Genomic DNA, 12,219 nt, shown 5'->3' on the forward strand with positions numbered 1-12,219 from the left:
GAATAAAATATGTATAGGTACGTAAAATATTTTGTATGTGTATGAATGTGTTTGTATATGTGTGTGTGTGTGTGGGAAGAGGGAGGACATGCATAGACGTGAAATATATATCTACGCATATCTAATACTTTTTATAAGTATTTCCGAACATATTGCTGTGCAGTGGTATGAAATAATATTTAAACATGAGTGATATATGTAAAATGGGGCACGCAACAGAAATAACTTTAATAACTCTATAAATATTGAAAATTTTCAGACAAATATTGCAAAGGTAAATAATAAAAGAGCTGCTTTTTTGCATATTTATCAATCGACTGAAATAACATACGTTGTTATATAATAAAGGTAAAGACTAATCAACTTGCTACGTAATTGTATTTTACTTATTCGATCGATTACATGAATGAGTAGTCTTCTAATTTTTTATTTTATATATTACATTAAATTTTTAACGTTTCAACACAAAACGCATGTAGTGACGCTTAAGTCGATAGTAAATAATAAACACAGTAAACACGTGTTATTTATATTGTTGTTTATTTTGTACAGGACACATCCACAGCTTTCTTGGTTAGTATTTAATATACGTATAGTTTATACGTGTTAAATTATCTATTCTGGTGTTGGCCATTAAATTACTTATCAATCAGGTCGTTGTTGCATATACATATATTCGATTCGAGAAATGTTCATCGATATTCATTACTACGTCAATACTTTTTACCTATTTTAGACAAAAGGTTGATTTAATTATAATAACGTGAAACTTTATGAAAACGTTCTTGGTAATTAAAATGCATCAAAAAGCACTTTTATGAAATACAGTAAATATATATATATATATATATATATATATATATAGAGTTATAATTAAATTTAATAAATATAATATTTGACAATTATGTACAATAATGTACAATAATTGTTTTCACGAGTTTAAATAGAACAGAATGAATAATTAAATTAAGTATTACTTTTATGTGTGCGTGTGTGTGTATGTGTGTGTTTATGTGTTAATATAGGCTAGTCAATATTTGATATTTACAATATAAAATATTAGAAGACAAATGTAGAGAATTTATTACACATTTTTACGAAAGTATACTTGTAGAGAAAAATAAAAAATTATTTTATTAAAACCTGAAATACACTCCGCTTTATCTTATTGTCCTACTATATAATAAGTCAAATGATGATATTTTTGTATAATATATAAAACAATTACTTATTCCCTTGTAATCTTGGAGAAGATTAGACTCGATAAGACTTGGTAAAAATTGCACTCTTTCTCGAGAAAGAGCGAACATTAGTTTTTATTAATACGCACATCCCCCGTTAGCGTAATATCCGCCGTAGCATTTTCTATTTTTAGTCTATATATTTACGTTAGTTACATTTCTTTCCTATTTTTTGTCCTTTATATATTACGTTACAAAGAACTGATTAGATTTTACTTTGCGTATTGTTTAACTCTCGGTTGTCAGTTAACTCAATGACGAGGTGAGACAATGATGACGACGCGCGACGCGACGTTCCGTCGTCGTCGCTCGCATTTCGACGAGCGCCGATGAAAAGTCGATCGATCTGTGCGGGGGTGGATCGACGGGAGCTTCGCTTTTTGAAACGTGGCCCATCCCTCTCGGGCAGCCGGTATAACCCCCCACCGGTAGCGCTTGCGCCCCAGCGTTTCCTATAAGAGGCTGAATACCGCTCGCGCGGATTTCAGTCTGACCCGCGGTACCGGCGCCGCGGTCGTCGTTGTGCGTCGTTACGAAATCACCCTCTTCGAGGACAATATTCTTCTTCCCCGTCATGATGCTCCCCGGTCTCGACTGAGAGCGAGCGAGAAACAAAGAGAGAGGGCGAGCGAACGAGAAGAACTCCTCTTTTTTCAATCCTTTTCTCCCCCGTCACCGATAAATCAAGCAACGTTGTCTTCGTCGTCGTCGTCGTCGTTGTCGTCGCCGACGTCAGCAACGACGTTGCTTCTCCTGGACGACCAGCGTACGTTGACATAAAAAGAGACCAACAGTATTTCGAGCGGCAGTAGTTCTTTCTGTTGTTGCGTGAACGTGGTAGTGGCAGGAATCCTGTGGGATTCTGAAGCTCTCCGCTGAACCTTTCTCTTCTACGCGGGCATGTGATTGTGTCCTATATGTGTTACTTAACTGATAGTGAACGCGAACTCTTATGGTGATGTCTTTTGCGTTGCTAAATAGTGGAATCGTCGACGGAGACGGAGCGCGATCGCTTTTCGGTGTTCGATAGCTGGATATGCGTCTATCCTGATTGGTAAACTCTGGACGAAGCTGTCTATAGCTGTTGTGTTTTGCGCGACGGATATATTCCTTTCGTTTATTTCCATGGTGGATGATATGCTGTCGTTTCTTCTTTTTTATATGTTGTTATTCGTTGTTACTGGATGTCAATTTATTATAAATTGCTGTTTGATGGCGGAATGAAGATTTTTCTGTTGCTGTATCATGAATGCGTTTACCCTGCGTTGATTAGACTGTATGTGTATTCTTATTTGGTAGTTAATTAACTGATTTGTTGTTTAAATAAAAACATTTTAATCTTGAAATAAATGGAGTATAATATTTTAAACAATGTTGTAGGTTTTAAATACAGCGCAATGAATTTAATAGAAATTAATGCCAAATTTATTTAATCCTATTAAAATTCATCAAAAACAACAGCTTAAATAAACTTGTTTATAATAAATGCGAAAAATTCATCATCTTTAATTTATTCTTTAACATCGTAAAATTTATCGTATCTGTTGCGCGCGACGAGAAACAGTTTGCGAGAACGTCCCCAAGAAATTAATTTAGTTAGTTAAAACACAATTAAACTCTTATTCCTCCCCCAGTCTATCTTTGAGTTTAAAGTTTACGAGATCACGTTACGCACAGTAAAAAAATTCAACTGCCCTATTTTTTTGTTGGTCGTATATTGGTCGCCGCGAGAGAGATTCGAGGAGGAATAGAATGTCAGGATAGTCCCTCTCCATTTTAGTTGGGAAACTAGAGAGTGCGGATAGGGATGACGACAGTGCATTTGACGCGGGCGTTTGTTTCTCACTCGCTGCCTGCTATGGCGAATGCGAGGCGAACACTACTCGTTCCCCATTTTGTCGCAATACGTGCCACCAGCGATGCTTCTCCGATGCTTAACGTACTAAAACCGCTGGTCATGTTGATATTATTTCCGTCCGGCAACTTTTTCAAATAAATTCGTCGCGCGGAATTGTCCGACTATCGTCTCAAAAGAGATTCCCTTCTGCGATTATTTTGGATGCATAATATTATTTACTGGCTTGAAGCAAAAATGTCATTCGCGAGATGAATTTGTTTTCTTATCGAAATTTAACAAGTCGTAGTTTTTTTTGAAAAATTTAAAAAACTTTTAAAATATTATTCAAAAGATATTTTTATAGCGTTCTCGCAAATCATATTCAGCGACGAGATTTTCAAGAGCTAAAATGTGAAATATCATATTTGATCTGATGAGGTTTCCCAGGAAACCAGCGCATCTTATTTTCGCAATTCACTTCGACGCAAATGCGATACCATCTCAGAAACATCTAAGTAATATCTTCGCTATCGAATAGATCCCGGCTAAAAAACAAAAGTGGATCAACTACAAACGAAGGAAAGCTCCGCTTATCGAGAAAACCATCGATGAGCGGTAAGATATTATTGCGGGATATCGATTGCATGGAAAAGCATCGCATTGCAAGGATTGTTTAATGGCGTTTTGTTTTCCTTCAAAATTTCATTAATTGTAACGCTAAGAGAACTATACGAATTTTAGCTCTAAAGACCGTTTTTAAAATTCTCATATATATCATAAATTAAAAATTATGATATTAAAAAGGGGAAATTAAATAAAATTAATTAACAACTGAGTTAAATCAAGGTGACAAACACTCAATGCAAATAAATAAAATGCTATCAAAACCGTTCTTATCCACACTAACGAATACTGACTGCTGTTCGTTAGTGCTGTTTACTAATTTTATAACCTTCATCAGCATGCAATTCAGTTTGTCGCGAATCTTAGCTATTGCATGCAAAGCGCATGCATCCTTTCTTAATGTACACAACGACGCGTACGTCGCATCCAAATGTGCGGCGACAGGTGCCCATTTCATGCCTCGCGACATGATATTCAGCGGGAGTACATCTCAGGAAATTGATATAATGGTCTGTCTTCACCCATTTCATCCCCTTGCATTAATAGTTGGTGCAACTGCGGGAAAATGTAATTGAAACAATCGCGATTGAATCGATATAATACGCGAAGCCTCGGCTTCTATCACAAGCACGTGGTCTATAATTTATGTGCGTCACGAAGGCGAGCATAATTCATGGAGATGGTGGAAGCTGAAGGCCGATATCCTAAAGAAAATTTACTTTACGCGATACACGAGCAATGTAGGCCATCTCAGGAATCGTTTTCTACAGATTGCTCGCAGGAATAGGCGGTTAAACTATATTATATAGCTTAGCAAAAGTTTGAACGCGTAATTCTTTTTGGAACATTTAAAAATTAAATTAAAGATATATTGGTTTTATTTCTTGACAATAAATATACAAACTGCTATTAAAACAAAGTCCAATGGCAGTTTAATTATATTTATTATTCTCTATTTTATCCATTTTTACTTTTAAAGCTCAAGTTGCTAAAACGATTATATTTTTTATTACTCATATTTCTATAAAATTATAGTCTTGATAGTGAAGTATATTCTTAACTTAGCTGTTGGCATGCGTAATTCTTTTTTAAAGCAAATATGGGATTTCTATTATCTATAATAGATAGTTATCTCGAATATAATATATCTAAGATTCTTGGATATTGATTTTTAAAATAAATGGCTTTATGTATAATTATAATATATTTTAGAAAAGAGTTAAAAACCTCCTTTTTTATTTAACAGATAAGTTTATCAGTCAACACCTCGGCCAACACTACTAGTGTTTAAACAGAATATAACAAATTAACATTGCTCCCTTTAGCAGAAATTGCTTCTGATAGGTTTTTCTGTATGTACAATATATGATGTGACTTAACTTGGAGTGTGCAGATATTTATTACGTATGGCAGATGCTCAATAACATCGCATATACAACGGTAATGCGCGACAGGAGAAATATGCCTGGAGCAACCATAAGTCGTGGTATCCATCTGTGCCGAAAATTATTTATGATGTTGCCAAACACATGTATGCAACAATTTTTATGCCTTATAAAAATTTTATGATAAAAATCTCATACTAAAATACGACGAAAATATATTTAATCAAATTTTAATATGATATTATTATATATATGAAATAAAATTTGTTTCGCGCGCGTATTGTTACTCCGTATTATATTATAACAAATCCGAATAAAAAGTTCCCGTTTAAAAATTTACTTTTAATTATTTTCATATTTTTTACTTTTTCAGTATTTTTATTACATATATGCTTTAGCTTGATAATTATAATATATTAATATACATAAAATCAAATTTTACTTTTTAATTCAATTTAATTTAATTTTATGCAGTCTGCGTAAAAACATAAAGATCTTTGCCTATAATCTTTTTTGAGATCCTAATACGCTACTTTTATTGCAATCGTTACATCGTGAACGTTGTGTAAGACAATAAGATAAAATAGTAAAGTAACTTTTGGAAGGAGATGGATCGTTATCGAGGGAAGCTGCCTTGTGCGCTGTACGAATTCGATAGGGAGACTACGAGGAGACATTTGTCGGTTTTATGAAGATGCATTGAGAGTTGCCAGTACCAGTATTGATCTCATAAACTTTGATCAGACTAATGTTAATTTTTGAAATGGTTATCATTTGAAACGAACGTGGTTTAAGCGAGGCGAGGTCAAAGATCGAGTTAAATCTCTGCTAAACGACTTATTGTTAGCGATCGCCACGAGAGAATTCGCTTTGCAATTCTGCTCGTCTTATCTTCGGATCAGTGACCTCACAGTGGAGCAATGGCGCTAGCTAAGAGAATTATGAGGTACATATCCAAATAGATAAAAAAAAAAAAAAAAAACGAAAATGCACAAGATTATCTCAAGTGCGATCCAAAATCTCTGCAAAATCAATTTCAAATACGACTTCATAATTATAACATTCAATATCCAAAACTTGAAGAATTTAAGACAAATTGATACAAATTTACAAAAGAAGTTCTTACATTTTAAATATTGTATAGGTATGTATTTATATATATGCGCATGAAGCAAATAAATTTAATATAGAATTTTTAATTTGCAACTAGAAAATTTGTTTATTATTCAGTACATTTAAAATAATATTTAATTTGCTCGTCAATCAAATGCGTGTTTTTTAAATATTGAAATCTACGGACAAAGTCTCGAAGGCAATGATTGACTGGCAATCAATCGCGCTTCGTTATACATGATATAATAGCGATGAAAACGCTATTGTTTCACATTACACAGATAAATTTGCTCTGTGTTGAAACGTACAAATTTATCTTCAAGGTTGAACACCGCACCGAAGAAACGGCAATTCGCATTTATAAATTCGTCGGACTGCATTCGAGTGTCGACGAATGTACATACGTCATGCGGAAGCCAGAGTATACGTACGCAAACTATCTCCCGAAATAACTTATACTGGAGAGAGAGAGAGAAAGATAGGGAGGCGTGAAGTTTCTTTCGGTGGTTGTTCGCTTCGCGTTTCAGCACTACACCATAATGTAACGCGACAGATAATAATGTAACGATATAAGTTTCGTCGTACGGCGTCACCGCGAAATTTATACAGTCGTCATGCTCCACTCGCATATCGCGTATCCAATTTGTTTGCATCGCCGCGCGTTCTTGTTCTCCCTCCGCATATTCCGCGTTTTATAAGGTTTATCTTGCAACGTGGAATTTAAGGTGTTAAAATGTAATTGTCCTTTCGACGTACGCGTAACGGCGCGTTCAGCAAAATTGTTGCATATGCGGTTTGCCCGATAGCGTTAATCCCATCAGCATTTGCCCATGCCTCTCTTCCGCGTCTATAAATTGGGCTTTGATATTTGGATTACGCAGGACAAGCCTCGAATCATTGAAGCGAGATAAATATGGATTGGTGAGGATAATACTGAAACGATCATGATACAACGAAATTTACAATAGCTAATTATTACCTATGTATTAACTACGTATTAACTATATATTAACCGTATGTACATTAACTCATGACATAAATTTAATATTCGCACCGATATTAACCATCGCGCGATGTACATTTCAAGATAAATCACCAGCTAGTCAAATATATTTATCGGCGTTCTCATGATTCCCAACAGTCACATTTAAATTCGTGACAGTTTTGGATGAACTTTCTTGTTTTTGTAACTGTTGGCCACGGCGCAGCTGTCAGCTATTCCATCAAAAAGAGTAAGGTAGGAATATTCCGCACGTTAATATGCAAATTAGCGGAATGTATAAAAAGCACAAAGATAATTCAAAATAAAGAAGATTTCTTTTGTTTGCGTCCGGCATAAATTTTAAATTTTTTATCGGCGAAAAATCAACTCTCTATCTCGGGCAGCGAGAGAATCCCGTGTGACGTGATAACTTACGTAAATTCACACTTCATTGCATTTGCCTCATTCGTGCAAAATACATATATTTGAGCTCTCGTATATATACACATATGTCATAATGAATAGTTAAACGTTTTGAATTTGCGGAATGCTTGAAATTATAATATAATAATAATAAATTCAACCCCATTAACAAATTTGAAAAAAAAGGCAATAATATTGATGATCGGCTTTAAGCAATTAAATTATTAAGAAAATCCATTTTGTAAAATAATAAAAATTTTTATTTAATTAACTTTAAAGTAAAATTATATATCAATTTATAACACAAATTAACAACTTTACTACTGAAACAATTTAATTTACTATATTTTTAAGGAAGCGAAAAGGCGAGAAGAGAGATTTATATTAACATAATAAAATCTCTATACTATACTAACTAATAACTAATATACTGTACTAACAAAGAAAATCCCCAATTCAGAAATTCACAAAATTATAAAACTTTGGCAATATATAGAGGCTGATATGTAATAATCTATTCTTTTGCTGCTAGAATTTACTCTAAAAGGGATAAAAGGGGATAAGTGAATAAAGTTTAGTAAAACCCACATTAATATGTATTATAAAGTATTATTAAAAAGTCATGTTGAAAATATTAGAATATTAAGAATATATTCCTCCTGCTTTATACATTTTTTATGAATTTTTGAAAACAATTAATAAGATTTCTAATCGATAAATTTTATTGAAAGAAATAAGTATCTAATATAAAATTTTGTTTAATTTTGCTTCCTCATAGAGAAAGCTTTTTTTGTAAAAAAAATTTGTTGTTTTTTTTTTATTGGTAAACAATAAAACAAAAATGAAAAATGAGCCAACTTCCAGAGGTTGATTTTATCAACGTTCAGAGTAAATTTGGAGAGCCAAAAAAATAGTTTATTACGTATCAGAATATCCTCTAATGTATTGCCAAAGTTTTGCAATTTTTCGAATTTTTGAGTAAAGAAGTTTTTGAGAAAGAATTGGGATCTTCCTCTGTAAGAAAATATACAGATTGTTTTTTTAAAGGTATATAATATTATTAATTATCTTATATTCAAACGTACCTACGCTATATTACTTTCTCCGAATTGTTAAGCAGTTACAGTTCAATCTTTAATGAGGATTGTAGGGGGGAAACTTATTCCAACTAATTTTGAACTAACCGCTTGCAAATTTTAGAGTAAGTAAGGTAGGTCATTGTACGAAGTTTTTAAATGGGATTAAAGTTAATTCGAACCAATCACCAAGTTCGTCGGTAATCAGCTGTGTAAAGATCCTACGAATTTTCAAGACAAATTTTCGATCTTGCGGGAAGGTCCCTGATGGAAATTGAAATAATTGAAGAGGTATTCATGATGGCCAAAACAAAGTTAATTAATCGCTTTAGTTAGTCAATTTCATGTAGAATAAATATAGAATATGATCCATGTAAATAGAAGAAAATTAAGAAAATGAGATATTTTTAAAATTTTTCTCTCTCTCTTTTTCTCTTTACCTCTCTCTCCTTCTCTTTTTCTGTTTCCTCTCTTTTCTTTCCTCTATATATCATGTGTATATGTGTGCGTGTATGTCATTAATTTACTTTTATTTGTATCTTAATTTTTTTTAGCGTTTTTACTGCAAATTTATATTTTGGACGTAACTTTATATTAGTTTTTTTGAACTTTTACACAAAAAAGTCGAGAACAAATAATTTCAACACTTCAACGCTGCGATTGCTGCGAGCATATTGATATTTTGAACATGAAAAAAGCTCTGTTCAGTTTTTTATGGAAAAAAAGCCGAGGGCGTCAATGGGCAAAGTTAAAATGTTAAGAGAATAAAAGTCGCTATTGCTATCATGTTACAATAATATACAAATCAAAGAGAAAAATTATTGCACAATGAGAGAAGAGTATAAAACATTGTGTGTGTGTGTGTGTGTGTGTGTGTGTGTGCGTGCGTGCGTGCGTGCGTGCGTGCGTGCGTGCGTGCGTGCGTGCGTGCGTGCGTGCGTGCGTGCGTGCGTGCGTGCGTGCGTGCGTGCGTGGGTGCGTGCGTGCGTGCGGGCGTGAGTGCGTGAGTGCGTGAGTGCGTTCGTGCGTGTGTGCGCGCGTGTGATTCAGAGCATTCATGCCAGCCGTTTTTCTAAAAAAAGTGATATTACAAGAATTAGGAAATAAATTTTCATTACTAACGGCCACCCAAAGTAATTATTAGTAGTGCGGTTCTATTTTTTGGGACAAACCGGATGTAGAAGTATGTAACTGGGTCGGATCAAAGTGGCGCAGAAAGATGTGCGCTGCTCTAATGAGCCGAAGATCCGAGTTTAAATCCGACAAAAAATCGTCGGTTTTTATTCGATCACCACCTCTCGGCGACACACTGAGAGAGTATCTTTTGCCACGAGCCCTCTATATTTGAGGACTGGTCCTCCAGATTAGAGGTTGGGCGCTAGGCTAGCAACCTGTCCCGTTAAAAAAATTATTGTTAAGAAACCAGAAGAGAGGCCTCAGATTTGACAAAGGCTGTGGATCGATCTTCAGCTATAGTGCCATTGAAGTAGAAGAGAAATTTGATGAATTAAACAGTTCTTCTTCGATTTAAACAGTCTTGAAAATTCAAATAGTAACTTGAGTCAAGTAGGATTAAGGTATCGTTAGACAGAGCTTTGAAAAAGAAACAACTTTTATATATATACATACTACTTAATTCAATTATCTTCTACAGGTCTCGAGAAAAATGTTCGAATGTGTGAATGCCTGCATGAATTCACAAATGCTCGAAAGTGTCTTCGCGCTAGTTTTTCTAACTGTTGACACTGTAGACGACGTCGGTGTCAATAGCATGTCGTCTATAAGCATGTCGAAACCTTCCTCATTTCAGTATTTCAGAACAATATTATTTCCTTCGCCGATGACAAATCAAAACTGAACTAAATTATATATGTACATGTGTATATGTATATGTAACTAAACTATACAGGGTGACCCATTTTAAATGCCCATCTCAAATATAATATAAGGAAAACTTTGTAAAAAAAACTTTTTTTCTAATATCTCAAAAAGTATTAGGCAAATAAAAAAATGTTTTAGACAAAAGTTGTTCAAATTAATTGGTAGAAAATTATGATACAATAAAAAATGGGGGTTTTCATTTAAAAAATTTGACTTGGGCCCAGTAGGGCTTAGCACGGGCCCTGAACCCAAAATCTAATAAGATCGTCTATTGGCCCCTTTTAAATCCTCCAATTTTTATCTGAAATATTTTTCTTTAAAATGTATTGTTCAAGAGATATTTGCACTATGCATTTAAAATGGGTCACTCTGTATACGATCTCCTATTGTTTACTATTCCGATTGCAACCATTGAAATAAAAAATAAAATTTTTTCTTATAAACAAAATATTCACAGAACATATTTTGTTTTATTCATTCTATATAAATTTGTTTTAGACATTCTATATCAATAAAATAACATTTTTTTAAATATTTGCCTGAACGTGTTGTTGCCAATAGTAACATTCCACGCTGATCTTCCGCTTGTTATGTATTTCGCGCTTGTTGGAAATCTACCAACTCGATAATCGTCCTGCTGATATATACATATATTGCAAATGCAATATGCAAGTGATACACAGATTCAGATGAGGCTAGAGATTGAAAATGTTGCTTCATCAAGTATATCACTGAAAAAATGTGTATAATAAATAGTAAATTAATGAAAACGTAATAGAAACACAAAACGAGTAACAGATATGTACTTCTTAATAAAGATTGTATTTTTTAAAGTTATTCTGTAATAATCGAATAGCAAAATGCTGTTGCAGAAAAACAATTGTAAACTATTTTAGATACAGCTTTCTTCAATATAAAAATATGAATATAAATATATATTATTATCTAGCAGCATTGTAGGTAGCAAATCACATGCTTACACAGGTCTAATGGTGCGTCTCCACCTGAGAGTAAGAACTCTCGAGAGCAAAAAAAAAGAGAGAAAGAGAGATACTCTCGAGAGTCTCTTTCTCTTTCTCTCTTTTTGCTCTCGAGAGTTCTTACTCGCAGGTGGACACGCACCTTTACGCGTGCGGCAACAACAAGTAAAAGCTAAGCATGTTTTGATATGGGCCAACATACCCCATCCCTACATACGTTTGATATTTCAGTCATTTTCTTACAATAAATTACTGTTGTTCCTCAAAATGACATGTCGTATAGTAATAGAAACTTTTCTTTTAACTAATACGTTACTTTGATTTACTTCTCAAGCTGAAGAGCATTAATATTACGATATTTTGAAACGCTCGAAAATTTACTTGCCATCTCTTAAAGGGGATCCTAAAGCCGTCTGTAATACCGGCTTTTTTTCTTAGCACTAATCTTTTAATTGGCTTTATAGAAATGCAAAATTCTTGTCTAGAATTAAAGTACGCATATCAAAATCTAGGTCATGGTGGTCGACGTTATATCGAAAACAAGAAAAAATTAATATTTTTGTTAATTTTTGGTATACGTGACGACAATATTTGCTTTGTACAAAAAATCCACAATAAATATCCACAAAATTAGACCGGCATGACCTAGGGACAACATTTAAGAACAATATCGTGCA

General features: G+C 33.8%; 1 protein-coding gene across 4 annotated transcripts in view; it reads left to right on the top strand.

Moving 5' to 3' along the window:
• Positions 1-1,740: 1,740 nt before the first annotated feature.
• The window catches only part of LOC143902915 (metabotropic glutamate receptor 8), a 210,577-nt gene continuing 200,098 nt past the window's right edge, over positions 1,741-12,219 (top strand). For 3 of the 4 annotated variants that reach the window (XM_077416164.1, XM_077416166.1, XM_077416167.1), the window contains exon 1: positions 1,741-2,295. The gene's annotated coding sequence lies outside the window, so the exon portion shown is untranslated. The remainder of the gene's footprint in view (positions 2,296-12,219) is intronic. The other variant, XM_077416165.1, reaches the window with a different exon arrangement.

The sequence above is a fragment of the Temnothorax americanus genome, unplaced genomic scaffold, assembly GCF_048541705.1.
Source record: "Temnothorax americanus isolate GAGA-0224 unplaced genomic scaffold, ASM4854170v1 Scaffold42, whole genome shotgun sequence".
Classification (NCBI taxonomy): Eukaryota; Metazoa; Arthropoda; class Insecta; order Hymenoptera; family Formicidae; genus Temnothorax; species Temnothorax americanus.